This window comes from Martes martes (genome assembly GCF_963455335.1).
Source record: "Martes martes genome assembly, chromosome: 1".
Taxonomy (NCBI): domain Eukaryota; kingdom Metazoa; phylum Chordata; class Mammalia; order Carnivora; family Mustelidae; genus Martes; species Martes martes.
The window spans coordinates 149,753,766-149,770,650 of record NC_137888.1 but is presented as its reverse complement, the minus strand read 5'-3'; the positions used below and the strand labels follow the sequence as shown (position 1 = coordinate 149,770,650).

Here is a 16,885-nt window from a genome sequence, read left to right as displayed (position 1 = left end):
TGACAGTGGACAGTGCAGGTGTGATATTGTGATTTATAATAAGAAATACATGTTTAGTCTTTGTCCCCATTTCTGGCACAGAGCTCTTAAAACCCTTGGAATTCCCCAAGTGATGTGTTTTGTATGATATTGAGGTACATTTTGAAAGCCACCTAAAGATGGGGACTGATTGCCAGCAGAACCAACCATTAGAAGATTGAAACTTTAGGTTCTCCATCTCACCTCTGACCTCCAGGGAGAGGAAAGAGGCTGGAAATTGAATTCAATAACCAATGATCAATGGTTTAATCAATCATGCCTATGTCATAAAGCCTTCATAAGAATCCAAAAGGACATAATTTGGAGAGCTTCTGGGTTGTTGAATACTTAGAGATTGGGGAGAGAGATCACCTCAGAGAGGATATGAAAATTCCACACTCCTTTCCCCATATTCTGCCCTATGTATCTCTTCCATCTCTCTGTCCCTGAGTTATATCTTTTTATAAAAGACCTGTGATCTAGTAAGTAAAATGTTTCTCTAAGTTCTGTGAGCCATCCTAGCAAATTAATCAAACCCAAGGAGGAGGTCATGGAAACCTCTAGTTTATAGCCAATTGTTCAGAAGCACAGGGAAAAATCTGGGCTTGCAATTGGCATCTGAAGTTTTGTGTATGTGGGCAAGGGTCAGTCTTGTAAAACTGAGCCCTTAACCTGTGGGACCTGATGCTAATTGAACTATTGAACACCCAGCTTGTGTCTGGAAAATTGCACCTTGGTGGAATGGGAACCCCCCCACCCCCGCAACACACACACATTAGAATTGATAATTAGAACATCTTAGCAGGACAAAGGGTTCTTTCTTCCAGCCTCTGTTGTTATTAGTGGAACAAATGTTTCTACGGTCTTGCAGCAAGTCTGAGTTGCTCACAAAGATGGCTGAGCATCACGAGAAGACTTACTTAAATTATCAATTCATAGTGACAACAAGAGTGGGCACAATTATCTCTCTCCCTTTTTAGGGAGAGAAAGAGAGCGTGAGCACATGCATGGTGGGGGGAGGGGCAGAAGGAGAGGGAGAGAAAGATTCTTCAGCAAAATGGGGCTGCATCTCATGACCCCAAGGTCATGACCTGAGCTGAAATCAAGAGTCAGATGCTTAACTGACTGAGCCACCCAGTCACACCCACAATTATCTCTTTTAATCCCCCACAGAAATCCTATAGAGTAGGTAGAAGGCATTTTCTTACATATAAGAGAATTAATAATCAGTGATTACTATAGGTTATAAAGATATTGTTGAACTAAACAAGATCGTCTCTGAGTTTTTTTACTCCATACCCAGTGCTCTCATTTCTGGGATGGGTCCCACTTGCTGGAGCAGTTCTGGAATCCTACTGACTGGGGTATCATCAAAGGGCTCTGGGACTTGAAAGGTATGGATTGATCTGAATGCATTCAGATTTGATGAAGTTTCAAGGGGTCTCAGAACAGCCTCTTTGTGTTATATTGTTCATTGATGCTGTTAAGAAATCGATGGAGGATTTTCCCCACTAATGTAGCTTTTTGCCTCTGTAAGGCAGTTACGATGTAAGCAAACAGATAATTCTAATTTTTCCAGGACCTGATTAGTAGGTGAATAGATCAGCCCCCATCCCATGTAGGATTGCATCTTCTCATGCATCTTATGGTTGTTCTCATCCATTTACATACAACAAAAATGATCATTTTCTTGCATGTGAGTCCTAAATCTGGACCTTTCTTCTGAGCTCTGGACCCACTAATCCAATGTCTTTGACATATAGTTCTTTGAATACTCCATAGACACCTCAAAGTCATTGTCCTCCATGACCTCTCTATCCTCTCCACCCCAACTTTTCTGGCTCCTTGTTCCCTATATCAGTCAATTACGTAACCATTTTTGAAAATGGAGGCTTAGGGGCTCCTCTTTGTGTCTCTTTCTCCCACAAATCTTCCTCCCTTATGTTTTCAACTCTTCGGATACAGCAATGAAAAAAACTATAGACTTTTGGGAGCTTAAATGTAGCTCTGGGTCTCAGCCAACTTAGGCCAGCTTCCTAGAGAGACACTTTCCAGAAAAGATTGAAATTATGATGACATCATTGGAAGTCTGGAGTCACATTTGAAACATATATCTAAATTTGTATCTCTAGCCAAGACCTTTCACCTACACTCCAAATTGTTATATTTAGCTAACCATTGATTATCCTTCACAAAGATGCCTGATAGATGTATAAAGCCTTACTACTGACATCCTTACCCTAAATAAATATGATTTTCCCTTTGTCATGATCATTTCAATAAATTGAGACTTCATCCTTTCAAGGGCTCAAACCCTGAGTCTTGAAACTTTGGAATTATCCATTACTTCACTTTCTCTCTCCCAAATCTCACATTTAGATGACCAGAAAACTCTAATTACCTTGCATTGGAAGTTCAGCTGTCTACTTCTTATCACAGCCACTGCTACCTGCATAGCTCAAACCACTATCACCTACCTCCATGGCTACTGCCATGGTCCAACCACTGTGACCCACTTTCAATGCTACTTCTATAGCCCAAATTACTATCATCTGCCACCATCTCCATAGTTCAAACCACTACCACCTACCTCCACTGCTACTGCCCTGGTCCAACCACTGGCACCCTTATCCACTGCTACATCTATGGCCCAAATCACTACCGTCCTCCTCTACTGCTCCTGTCATGATCTAAACTACCATCACTGAACTGTTGTTACCTCCACAGACCAAACCATTGTCACGTCCTGCTTGTGTCACTAATCCGTCTTTTCAAAATGTCTCACTGCTAGGATTGTTTCAAGTCTTTGCAGCCTACACTTCTGGAAGCAACAGGAATGATCCTTTGAAGTGTATTGCTGTAAACTTCGTCTCTGGGCTCAACTCATATCATTCTCTTCCTTACTCACTAAAACCCAGGCCCATAGACCACCTAGATGTTTATTGGACACAACAAGCACACTCTTGCCTCAAGGTGTTTGAACTTGTTATTCTTTCTGTGTACTATTCTCTTCCCATTTATAACCACAGTGCTCATTTGAATATCACCTGTTAGGGAAGCCTCCCCTGACCATTCCAAATGAAGGCCTTTGGCCGATCTCTACCCTTTTACCTCCCTTCACTTTTCCTCAAAGCACTTTTAACTAATTAACATTTATTTATTTACTATCTCCTTAAACTAGTACTTCTCCTTTCATGAAAGTTTGGATTTTTCTGTTTGTTTAACTGTTGAATACTTAACACTCAGAACAATGTTCGGCACATACTAGATGATAACAAACATTTGTGGATTACATGAGTGAATAAACTCAAGGGATACTGAGTGGGTATCAGATACTTACAGAATATTGCTAAATTTTTATCTGCAAGCAGAATTGGATTTGGGGAAAACAAACACAAGTACTTAAACTGTGAGACAAGAGTGGGTAGAAACTAACCATTTCCCATGTTGCAGGGGAAAAAAGATAAAAGGTTGTCTGTTCAATAACAACTAAAGGTTTAAGATTCCTAAAACCCACCCTGATTTGAATAAAATTTGATCTCTAAGGTGAGAGGAGAAAAATTAAGGTGGGAACCTGGAGGGCTGTGGGGGCAGAGAAGCACTGAACATTATAGAGATGCTGTACCCAAAAAGGAAGAAAAACAGGGAAATCTTGGTATCATAGAAATAGTAGGAAGACAAGTCTAAAAAACTGCTGAGCTTTGTTCTAATAGTGGGAATGGTTTTTAGTCAGGGAGAGTGTGAATAAGTACCATGGAATGGAGAGGATGTGACTAGATTGTTTGAGTTGTTGAAGGAGACAGATTGGGGTATGGGAATAACTGCAAAGTTGAATAAACTAATTACATTACCCAAAGAACAGGAACATGAAAATGAACTGCTCCATGTTCTGATGCCATGATTTGGCTGCCTGATGGAACAGCAAGCAGGTTGTCAGGATGTCATTAAGACTGAGAATATAGTTGGACCTTTCATACCACTAGATTGAGAGAAAGATGAATTGGTGGTGAGAAATAGTAACCACTCTCCTGACACATTTGAGTGAAACTGTGTTGCACATGGTGTCACACATGGTGCTCAGACTGTGGTTAGGCTCTCTAGCTCATGGAATGAGCAAACAACTTAGCTTTGGCATTGGTGCGATCACTGGACTCTTTAAGCTAATGGGAGAATGGAATTAAATGTCCTTTTTTGGGGAGATGTGGCCAGAGTAGCCAAGACTTAGAAATGTCCCTGAGATGTCAGAATTTTAGATCATCAGTGATGCTGACATGTGCCTATCTAAGCTACCCATTTCCCTGAAAATTTTAATCATTGGGCACCTGATTGGAGCAACAGGGCACTGGACAGGGGAGCAAGTTGGCCAGGGAAGAGATAGAATTTGAAGTAGCTATTCCACTGGGAAAGTATAATAAGCTGTTTTCAGTGAAGAAAGTGAGACCACATTATCTGTGATCCTGCCCAGTAGTCAAAAATTGAGCCTCAGCTATCTGTGGCCCAGGAAAATATCACTAAGACGTCTTTGAAGTTGAATAGTCCTGAGTTGCCCCTGGTGCTGAAAGAATGGAGTTATGGAAATCTTTGCTGAATGTAATTTACCTCCAAATAATTCAGAGATAATAGCTAGCTAATCTGTTGTCCAGTGATGGAGTATTTCGGGCGGGGGTGGCGGGGGTGGGGGTGGGAGTGGAGAGTACATGCACTATCCATGGTTCTGAAAGAGCAAGCCTGTCTACTGTGGTCTTGAGCTGTCCATGGTTCTGAAGAAGAACTCTGGGGATGGGTAAGAGCTGAGTGGGAATGGTTTTCTGTGAGGTGTGGTGAATAACTGATATGTTTGTAATGCTGAATCAGTGTGCCAGGCTGAAGTGCTGAGAATAAGTGAGTTTCTGTGGGGGCTAAAATAGAAGAAAGGAATAATTAAAGGAAGAAAGAAAGCTGGGAGTTTCAGGAAGAAAGTGCCCAAAAGGCATTTAAGTAATAACATCTCTACTCAACAAAATTGATATCCAAATGAAGTTTGAGAGGAGGAAAATATTATATTGTGAATGGTCTTTGCCTCCCTACCATTTCCCCCAACCCACTGAAAATGAGATTGGAAGGAGGAAAAATATTTTCATCACTAAGGAAGAAAACAACTTTCTTATCACATCACAAGTTCCTGGCAGTGTTGCGGACTTAGAAACTCAGGATGGTGGGTTGAGTCAGCTTTAGAGACTTCAAGCTATAATTATTCAAGAAACCCAGAGAGGTAGTGTGGTTTTGTCACAACAACACTGGGCTTGGAAACAGAAAACTTTAGTTCTGATACTGAATAGGTCTTCTGAATTATCTCTCTCATTTCTATGATTTGTAAACTGGTGATGATAACATCTGCTCTGCTAATTTGACACTGTTGTTGGGAGAATCAAATAATGTATGTGAAAGCATTTTGTAAGCTAAGTGCTGTACAAATGCACAATATAGACTTTAATATTTCCCATTACACATGCTATTTAATGGCCAATAGCCACTTAGCCTCTTTCAATTCGACACCACTAGCTCTCAGCATATAAATGAAATAAACATGTTGGATCATTTACAATTAAGTGGTATAAAGAACTCATAATGTTGCCACTTTATTTCTCTATCTCCCAACTTTAATGTGTGAATATTTTGAATATGGTTCTGCTGCCCTAAATAAAAATGTTTATTTAATGGGGTAATACAAATTACAATAGACTCAAGAATTTGAAGGGGATTTATGATGTGGATATAATTTTTTATGTAAAACATATAAAATCTACTTCTTTCCCCCATTCTTAATTCTCTTCCCTAACAGAATTCCTTTCCTATTCAAAAGGACCCTATCAGAATACATCACTAACAAACCTTCAGAATTCTTGCAGAAGGGTGTCTGGCAGGGCACCTGGGTGGCTCAGTGGGTTAAAGCCTCTGCCTTTGGCTCAGGTCATGATCTCAGGGTCCTGGGATCGAGCCCCATATCAGGCTCTCTGCTCAGCGGGGAGCCTGCTTCCCTTTCTCTCTCTGCCTGCCTCTTTGCCTAGTTGTGATTTCTCTCTCTGTCAAATAAATAAATAAAATCTTTTTTTTTTAAAGAAGGGTGTCTGGCAAGTGAGTTTCTTATAATTTTTAAAACTGTGGCTTAACTGTGCCCAAGCGTATTTAAATAATCCAATGATATTGTAAGGATAAAGTGTAAGCTTGATTTAACAAGAATATGGAAATCACCACATAGACAATTTTTTGCCATTGCAAAATCCTGGTGGACAGTAGAATTTGGGCAGTCAATTTTATAATCGCTTAATATTTTTAGGGATTCTGGAAATTCCTAGCATTAGATTTAGCTAGATGACATGATATCACAAAGGACATGCATGACAGATGCATTCTTTACTACATGTCATTACACCTCAACACACTCTAATATGTCTCTTCCAGCACCTTTCATAAAAGTTGTTACTAAGTTGTAAATGACCTCTGGGGTGCCAAATCCATACAAACTTTTAGATTTCGACTTACTTGGCTTCTTAGCAGGATTTGACACAGTTGACCCTTCCATTTTTCTTGAAATCCTCTCTCTTTGTCACATCTGAGACATTATCGAAGGCTTCTTTTCTATATGGCTGCTAAATACTGAGCTTCTTTGGGTTCTTCTACATCCCCTCTCATGGAAATCTAATCCTCTAATCTAATCCTCTCCCATGGTTTTAACTTCCACCACTCAAACCTCTCTTCTGAGCCAGACCCGACTACCTACCTGTTTGTTTGTTTTTTTAAATTTCCTTCATCTAAACTAGCTTCTTTCCAGTTCCCTCTTTTGTTAAATGGCACCATCAAACACCTTTATGGCTACTGCCATCATAAACCCATAGACCCTCCCTCTCCCTCACTGTTCACATGTGCCTCAAACACCAAGCCTCAGCCATCTCGTATCTGGCTTCTGTGCTTGTTCATTAACAGGCCTCTCTGTACATTCTGTTTTCTCTATACACATACCAACCAACACAATCTTTTTAAAATGTAAATCTCATATCATTCCTCTGATTATAGTTTTCAATGGCTTCCCAAGCCCTTCAGACAATGTCTAAATTCATTCCCGTGGCACATAAATCTTGGCAGGATCTGGTCCATGCCCATCTCCTCCATCTATATCTCCCTTTCTCTGGCTTGTTCCCCAGTAGTTACCCTGGTTTTCTTTCAGTTTCTCAAATTCACCATATTCCTTTCTGCTTTGGTAGCTTCACACATGCATTTTTTCCTCTCATTAATGCCTTTTCTATCCTTTTCCCCTGATTGGCTTCTATTTTTCCTTCAGTTTATTTTAAAGATCACTTTCTCAGAGCAGTCTTTCCTGACCCTCTGGACTAGACTAGTTTGCTTTGTTATTCATTTGCACAGAAGCCTTTACTTTCCTTTATGACACATGTAAGTGTTTGATAAATATTTGTTGAGTAAAGGAATAGGTGAATGAGGGGTGGTTGCTCTCAGAGACAAACTATGTTAGAGGAGCATCATGAATATGATCTATGATTGTTCAATCTAATGTTTCTGTTGTCAGTGTACCTGATTTGACCTTAGAGTAAAGAGATTTTTCTCATTGTCCTCCAGTGACTGAGCTTCTCTGGTGTAGGAAAAAATTCCTGGAGCTGTCCATGGATTCCAGAAAACGGAAATGGGGGAGAAGATGACTGAAGGAGAATTCAGTGAATGTACTAAGAGGGAGTCCTTGCGATGTGATGGAAAGAACTATGACTGAGGAGTGAGGAGACCTGGGTTCACCCCTGGTCCTTCTATTGATTTGCTTTCTCATGTTGAATATGTTTTGTTTGTTTGTATTTGAGAAGCAGTTACCGTACAGGAAGATGAGGAAGTGCTCGGACGCTTCCTTTGTGAGATCTGGTACCTTATGAACCTGGAAGTAATGCTATGGCTTTGATTTGTTCTGATTCTGATCTTGTGAGGAAACTAAGATTTTGTTTAATGAAGGATTAGGTAGTTTTCAAGAAGACAGATTAACTTCCTAGCAGCAGGACTGGGTTTGATCATGACCTGGCGCAAGTATTGCTCCCTCACAGGATTGGTCCCTTCAGTTGCCTTCTCGTTGCAACTCCTAGAGGGATAAGAGAATTGTCCTTCATCTTTATTTTGATTCTTGGCTGCCTAGGGAAGGAGAAGCAACAGAACTGTGTTCTCTTAGCTACATTCAAATATATGCCTATAAGTTTCAGAGGCTTCTCTTTTCAAACTGCCACAGCCTGGAAGTGTCCAGTTGAGCTGCCAGAGGTTGCGGGGTGAGTCAGGAACACTTAGCTCTCCCTCATTTTGTCAAATAGTCAGAAATTCTTTCACTCTCAGTAATTGTTGAGGGCTTACTGTGAATTTAGCACTACTAGATGTTGTGGAAGATGGTGTGGTGTAGAAAGAAGAGCAGTGGGCAGAAGTGACAAGACTGGAGTCCTAGCCACCGGCCTGTAATAAACCATGTTTAGTCTTTGGGTATTTTCCGTCTCTGGACTTCAGTTTGTTCATCTGTGCAATGAGGGGATTGGTCTAGCAGTATATTGAGGTCCTTTCATTTTGACAAGAAACCAAGGTTCTTGTTTTGGAGGCCTTTGAGTCTTCTCAGGGAGAAAAGAAACCTTTATGAGAGAGGCAGTCAGTTGAACGTCCAACTCTTGATTTTAGCTCAGATCATCATCTCAGGGTCATGAGATTGAGCCCCGTGTTGGGCTCTGTGCTGGGCATGAAGCCTCCTTGAGATTCTCTCTCCTGCTCTCGTTGCCCCTCCTCCACACCCATGCATGCCTGTGCGTGCTCGCTCTCCCTCCAAAAAAAGAAAAGGAAATAATTAGAAAAATAAATAAGGGCTCCAGTGGGTGGTTCTGGCCATGGGGTTTTGAAAAGATAGACAAATGCCTCAAAGTTTGAAAGAAGGGAGGGGCCAAAATAGGTAAGAGAAGCTCAGTGAAGTCTTCCTGGAGGAAGTTATTTGTAGAGCATCTTTATGTAGCTCATATATTTCACAATATGAATCTCCGTGTTCTAGCTTGAGAGGCATTAAGTATACTCTGGGTCTGGAATCCTGAAGAATATGCAAATGCATACCCACTGGGTATGCTTAATGCTCCCTCTGGGGCACTTTCTGGCCTTGGCTAAACACCTTTTAAAAGCAGAGGCACCTATATGAGACTTCTTTTCATGAGGAAATTCTATGGCTGTTAATCTTCTTAAACATTAATTATTTTAGAGCCAAATATGTTTCTCATGAACAATAATCCTCCTTTTTCTTTGCTAAGTTTCTAAAGAAAAAATATGCAAATTCTGACAGGTAGAAATGGGTTTTGGACAAGGTTCTAAGGCAAGAGCACTGTGAATATTATGTAAATGCCAACCAATATAATGCAGCCCATCAGTTTATTCCAGGGAAGCAAAGGGTACTCAGAAAATCCATTGCTGCTGCCCAGCTCCTGACACTGAAGGAATTCGTCTTTTGTCCACAAATCACATTGTGATTTGGTCCTCAATTGCAGCTTCCAAATGGCAAATTCTGACAAAAATAGTGTAGCTCATTTTAGGTTGCCACGTAAATGTCACTTCCTCAGAGAGGCCTTCCTTGATCTTGCCTTTCTAAATTAGGAGCCTTTGAGATGATCTCCCAAAGAATCCTGGTCTTTCCTGACCCTTGTCACAGTTTATAATTATATTTATTTGTGTGTTTATTTAATATATGTGTGCATCACTAGACTGTCAGTCCTGTGAGGGCAAAAACAACTTTCTTCTGCCCATAAATCTGTGTCCCCAGTGTTTGGCACCATGCACAGCATGAAATGTTATCTTTAGGTAAAAGTGGGGTCTCAGTGAAATGTTTCAGATCACGTAGCCTATGCTTGTGTTTCAGACCTTTCAAAATGCGTTCTGTGATTGCATCTAATATTTGCATCCTCTACATTTTCTTTACACATTTTCTTACACATTTTTACACTTATCATATCTCTAACCCAATACAACAAACTACTGTCCACTGGTTAAGAAATCAAAATGTATAGTGGCAACAGAGTGTAATGGTTAAGTTCTTGGATTCTGGGTCTGGGCTTAAATCACCACTGTGCACATTACTAGCTGTGGGACATTGGGAAGTTTATGTAACTTCTCTGTCCTCGATCTTCTCATCCATAAAACAGGCATAATAATAGTACTATGAGGTGGTCATCAGAAAGAAATGAGTGCTTTGAACAATGCCTACAACTTTAGAAACATTGCATTAATTTTGCTGCTAATGTTATTTTTCCCCAAGGGAATGTGATAATTTTAAGAAGCTGACCCAGAGGTGTCACACAATCAGGTTGATTTCACATCATACAGTCTTCCTGGACTACAACTATCTCCAGTCCACCAATGAAGAATCTATGACCCAGGTGGATAATGGATCTTATTCAAGGACTTCAGCTAGAAAAAGGCGGAGTTGGGACAACAACCCAGATTTCCTAGTGCTTTCCCTATACCAGTATCAATGCTATCAGTTGTCTCAGGATTCCCTTTTTCCTGCCCTCATCCTGATTTCCCACAAAGCTGGGGTCAGAATCCATTGGAGCAGGACAGACAGTGCAGTGTCTGGATGAGCACTGAACCAGTGGGCCAAGCAGGACATGGTGAGTCCCTCCTCTCCCCTCACTTGGTTACAGCTGGACACTGAGCCAAGAATCAGCTAATATTTTCTGGGCGCCCTGATCTGTGCATGCCTGCCTGCCAACAAGCTCTGAGGCACTCTGAATGCAGCCTCTGACTGACGCTGACCCACACTGGACCTGTGATCACCCACTGAGCCAGCCAGTACTTAAAAAAAATTTAATCACAACTTCATTTGTTCAAAAATTGAACAAAAAATGATGGTCTTATTAATAAATATGTTTTCTTCTTTACTTTGTATATGTGGGGCTCAGTGCTGGGTATTTCACATACATCGTGTCATTTAATCCTCACAGGATCGTAGGTGGTCTACCCTATTATTAACCCATTTCCACAGACTAAGCACTAAAGCCTTGAGGCTGGCTTAGCCAAGGTCATAGCCTAAGTCATTATTCTTATCTCTTCTGTCCAGAAGGTAAGGAATAAAAATATGAACACAGATTACTCTTGGGGAGTAGAATTATTGCTGATTTTTTTAAATTTTTTTTTATTTTTAAGCGGGCTCCCTGCTGAGCAGAGAGCCCGATGTGGGGCTTGATCCCAGGACCCTGGGATCATGACCTGAGCCGAAGGCAGAGGCTTTAACCCACTGAGCCACCCAGGCGCCCCGATTGCTGATTTTTTTAAATAGAGAGAGAATATATGTTTACAAAATAAATGAGGTGCACTAATCTTAAATTTAGAGTTTGATGCCTTTCCAGTGGCTGCTCTGGCCCTGCCTGAGATGATCACTATCGTGACTGCTGCCATCAGAGTCAGCACTTTCTAGGTGTCTCTGAGCCTTTGCCCACATCACAACACCCAGGGCACAGCAACCTCCCCTCTCTTCTCCATCTCTCTAAAGCCCATGCTCAAGTCTTCCCTGAAGGATCCTCTGATTTGTCTTATTGGCCATCTCTGAAACAACCTCAAAGTAATCATAATAATTAATAACAATCCTAATATCACAATTCACTCCACCTGCTTTCACCTAGGACTGTGTCTAATGCAAGGTCAAATTCATAGCTGACACATTCATGCAGGGCTTCTGTGCCTTGGCCCCTCCCTACAGAATGTGAACAAGGCATCTCCAACAGGCCTTCCTCTTGTCACCTGGGAGTCAGTCAGAGCCACATAGTGTGCAGGGTGGGACTGGGGCAGGGAAGAATGCCTCCCACCACGGGCAAGGGACCCAAGTTCCTGCTCCTTGTGCCAGGAACCAGCTATGTGACCTTGACTAACTCACTGGAACTGAAACTCTAGGCTTCCAAAGTTTCTTTATGAATAAAAGGAGGGCGTCAGACTAAATAATAGTGGGCATGGAAATTAATTGGTTGGGCTAAGCCATTCATACATCCCCTGGTTTAAATTTTACAATTGTCTTGTGAAGCAAGTATTATTATGGCCATTTTGCAGTTGAGGAAACAAAAGGATTGGGGGAGAGTGGCCTAACAGGTTAATACGTAGTAAAGCTGGCATGTTAACCAAGGGCCGGTCCTGCCCACAGGTTTGTGTTGTCACCATGCTTTATACCTGGTGGTGGTCACTGCCACTTCTTCCTGCTCTTGTGAACCAGTTCATAGACCATGGCTCTAGTTGTCTTTGGAGAGCCAGGGAAAGCACAACAGCTAGGAGCAAGGTAAAAAGAGTGACCATGGGCTCTAACGAGCAAGATGGACCAGAGTGACATCTAGACTCAGGACAGAGTTCTGAGCCTCCCAGAATTGTTGCCAGTGAGGAAGGGAGAGACCACATTTTCTTGAAGGGGAAGGTGAAAGAAGGTGTTGTCTGTCATATCTGAAACTCCTTCCCATATGATCCAGGACAAAAAAACCATGATTTTTACTTAGGAAGCACTTAGTGAACTGCTAATATGTACAAAGTTTTGATGGAGGTATAAAAACCAAAGAGGCTGAGACTCTGTCACTCATAAATTCAGTTCGGTGGGGGCAGACACCAGTAGAAGCACCACTCTAATTGGAGATGTGCTCATACACACAAACATAGATGAAAAGGTGATGCCAGGGCAAAGAAGGGAGAGGGGGCATGAGGTCTTGCGGGAGAATGAGGTCTCTCTAGGACTTTGAAGGACAGGTAAGTTCTGGGCAGGAAATGACTATGTAGTAAAGGTGAGCCCAGTGGATGAAGGATGTATGAAAAAGGATACAGCAGCCCTGGAGGGTGACGGGAAAGTGGGTCTTTCATGGGTTCAAGAGGCATGGACTCTAAGCTCATGGTATTTGTTTGTATATGGGACCCCGGGCTCAGGGACTCTGGGAGGGAAAGAGAGAGAATGGGAAGCATGGGGCTGCTGCTCTTGAAGGAGCTATGGTCCCAGGAATCTTTTGGATCTGATAGGCTTCTGATATAAGGGAATGCATGGCCGGACACCTGCCTAGAGTCAGTGGTCACTGGTTTTCCTCCTCCTAGAACAGCATTACCTTGGCAATATTTAATTATGAAAGACTCTTTATCCATCATTTATGATTATAGAATATCCTCAGGGTCTTTTTCCATTTCCTTCTGATGGAGATTTTCTCAAAACCATCTTTTTGCATGTATGTTCTTTCATGTGACGGTGCTTACTTTCAGTGCCCATTTATTATTTTTATTATTATTATTATCAACATTAGCTGACTGCTAAGTGAGTGAACAGGAAACTAGGAAATTGCTTTTTAAGACCACTCTAAAATCTTCCTAACATCTCAAACCAAGTTTATGCCATTTCAAAACAAATTTTTCCATCAGACTAAAAGCAATTCATTTCTCTGCGTCATTTCCACCTTCTTTCCACACCATGTGGCTAGAAAGCCCAACTTTTGGTATCTACTATGCAAAAATACATAAGTGCAGTTGACTCTTCCTGCTTCATTTAGCAAGTCCAGGAAAGGTGACTAAATCTACATTTAAAAAATCATAGCGGACCTTTCTCTTTCTGGCACTGATCCAGTCAGGTAATCTCAAAGAACAAAATCATGATCAGGAATCAATTTATACTAAGTGCACTTGAGCTATGGGGGAAAAGCCAGAACCACAGAAATATCATCTCTCAACCAATCATTCTTTTGGATTTCAGAGTTAGGCTAAAAACAAAGGATAGATGACTTTGGCCCTACCTGTTGTCACCTTTTTGGACATGTATAAATGCTCCCTGAAGGATGAAAATACCCTTGGTCACCTGGATTTCTCTTGTTTCATCACAATATCTTTAAACAGGTGTCCCTCAAGCTTGTCACCCATTGGAGTTTTTGGGAAACCACTGAAAACACATAAGTTCTTGGCAGTCAGCTCTGGACATTTAGATTTAGGTCGAGACCTAGAGTAGGGTCCAGGAGTCTGTGTCTCTAAAAGCTTCTCCAGTATATTCTAATGTGTAATCCAGAGTGGAAACCACTGCGCTCAATCTTATCCACACTTTTCTAATGAGAGTTCTTTTGCCTTGAGTTTGAAGCAAAACTTATCTCTGAAGGAGTGTATCACCTCGTACCTGCAGACTATGCAGACTACCACAGACTATACCTGTGCTTTCTATGTCCATTTTTACTTAGATGTAACATTTTCATCAATACTTTTAGGATATTTGGCCTCTGTCACCACAGCTTTGGTAAACTATCTGAAATAGCAACTGCTAATAAAACATTTCTTTGTATCAATATGACTCTTTGAAGAACATAAACTTGACATTGATTTGGCATGTAGAGATTGCTAGTTTTTGGATTTGGCTATAATTTCCCCCCTTATCTTTCAGAGGATGGGAAATAATGGGAGTCTTCTATAAAAATAGATTAACAATACTAGTTTTCTAAGAACTGTGGGTGTTTTGGGAAGGTCATATATTCAAAACAGCCCACAACTGTACTTTGTTTTGGCTCACAGCTAAAACCTCTAATTCTTCCCATATAACCCCAAGCATATATCTTTACACCATTAGCCATAGATTGGCCCCCAAGTCCCGCAGCCAAACCTTTGCTGGCTCAATCTTGCTTGTCTTCTAGGTAAGAGATCCTCTCTTCTATCCCAGCTCTCCTCCACTGGAATCCATGAGCTCCTGGAACACACATTCAGCTTAACATTCAGGCAGAGCAAGAAGAAACTCCATCTGTCCCCTCTTCTGCTGGAGAGGCTAATGAGTAGCTCTGGTAGGGGAGGTGAGTCGGAGACACCCCCCCCCCCCAGCTCTGCAAAGACTTACACTTGTTTGTGCCTTCAGTGAACGTGCTCCGGCCTGTCTGATAGGAACCTCTCTGGTGTTCAGGGAACTGCAAAGACTCATGCTTCCTTGGGTGCCATTCCCATTTCCCGTCACGAGTCCCACCCTGGCTGCTGGTGCTCCAGAAAAGTGCACTCCTTGGACGGAAGCAGGGCGGGGGTGGGGGAGGGGGTGTGGGGAGAAGCTTATGTGTGATTAGATGGTAAAGTAACAAATGTGATTTTAAATGGTCTCGTGGGAAACGCTGAAACCGGAGGAAGCAAAGAGGCTGCACTTAGATAAGGATGCCTCCAGCATTCACAATAGACTACCAGCCCAGAGCAGGGCTGCCTAAAGAGAGCTGGATGGGCTGTTTCCCACCATTGACCCGAGAAAGTGCAGAGCTGCACCCATTCATACAGTGCCTTCCTTGTCTCTGGGTCCTTGTTCCAAACACTCACGTCTATTAAAACTGTTTTGCCCCTTCCCCAACAGAAACCTGAAAAAAATACATTTTTTTGCATTTTGGAAAAATTTAATTTAAAAAAATGTTTGAGTAATTTTCATGTTCTTCATGCATACTCAGTAATAGACTAGGTCATATGAAACAATAGTTTGAAATGAAATTATAGAAAAGGTCTCAAACCCCAGATCTGGTAGAAGAAAAGAACAGAGGAAAATGACCTGTACACATGGCTGTGGGACCAAGAGGGAGGGGAGGTATGCAAAGGGTCACAGCCCGTCCTGACCCTCTGTGTCTGCAAGAGGCAATGTGGGCTGGCACAGGAAGTGTCCCTCAATGCCAGTTTATATCACAGAATGCTAACTGCCTGGATGCTTTATTGTATTACAACTCTATTTATTCAAAATCTCCCAAATCAAACCAAAAGCAGCTTCTTCAGTTCAGGATTCAGATCATATGAAATGTTGACCTCTCTCTGCAGGGACCACAACTTTCAAAGGGTCAGGCCAAGGAGGGCCAGCATGCCTGCTCCAAGGCAGAGCTCGGTAGAAAGGGTGGAGGCTGGAGGGTTTGGGCACTGGGACAACATCATGGGAGGGAGAGGAAGGACGATGGTGCTTCTTTGCCACCTGCTCCCTGCAATAACCTCAAGACGACTCTTCATGTGGTCCACCCAAGCAATGGTATCTGCAGTGCCCCCAAAGAGGATGCTTCTGAAATACAGTTATTCTTGAACAACCCAAAGTGTTAAAGGTGCTTGACACCCCCTCTTGAAGTCAGAAAGCTAGGTACAAATTTTGACTCCCCCAAAACTTAACTAGTAATAGCCTGACTTGAAACCTTCCCAATAGCATACACAGATCATTAACACGTATTTTGTAGTTATATGTGTCCTATACTATATTCTTACAATAAAGTAATCTAGAGAAAAGCAAATTTTATTAAGAAAATCATAAGGAAAAGAAAAATACATTTATAGTACTGTACTGTATTTCTTTTTTAAAAAATTCTGTGTATAAGTGGACACACGCAGTTCAAACCTGTGTTGATCAAGTGTCAGCTGTATTTATGGAAGGAATGAAATGCTATCTGGGATTTGCTGCAAAATAATCTAAGGGGAGTGGGTACGGTGGGGTGAAAAGGAAACAAGATTGGCCATGAGTAAATAATTGGGAAATGGAGTAGGTAGGGATTTACCACACTATTCTCACCAGTTTGGTATGTGTTTGAATTTCTACAAAAAAAAAAGTTTTGTTTTTAAAGATTTTATTTATTTATTTGACAGAGAGAGATCACAAGTAGGCAGAGAGGCAGGCAGAGAGAGAGGGGGGAAGCAGGCTCCCCGCGGAGCAGAGAGCCCGATGCGGGACCTGATCCCAGGACCCTGAGACCATGACCTGAGCCGAAGGCAGAGGCTTAACCCACTAAGCCACCCAGGCACCCCTACCAAAAAAAAAAAAAAAAGGTTTTTAAAGCCAATGCTCATGCAAAGTCATTAACTCTAAGCTCCTACGTGAAAAACGGATTATGACACCATAGTGATCCTA

At 41.7% G+C, this 16,885-nt stretch overlaps 1 protein-coding gene across 1 annotated transcript in view; it reads right to left on the bottom strand.

Moving 5' to 3' along the window:
• SCN10A (sodium voltage-gated channel alpha subunit 10) overlaps nucleotides 1-14,917 on the bottom strand; it is a gene marked incomplete at its 3' end in the record, with an annotated part of 115,452 nt that extends 100,535 nt beyond the window's left edge. The window contains 2 exon segments of the mRNA XM_080798669.1: nucleotides 14,651-14,734; nucleotides 14,879-14,917.
• Between the last annotated feature and the right edge of the window lie 1,968 nt (nucleotides 14,918-16,885).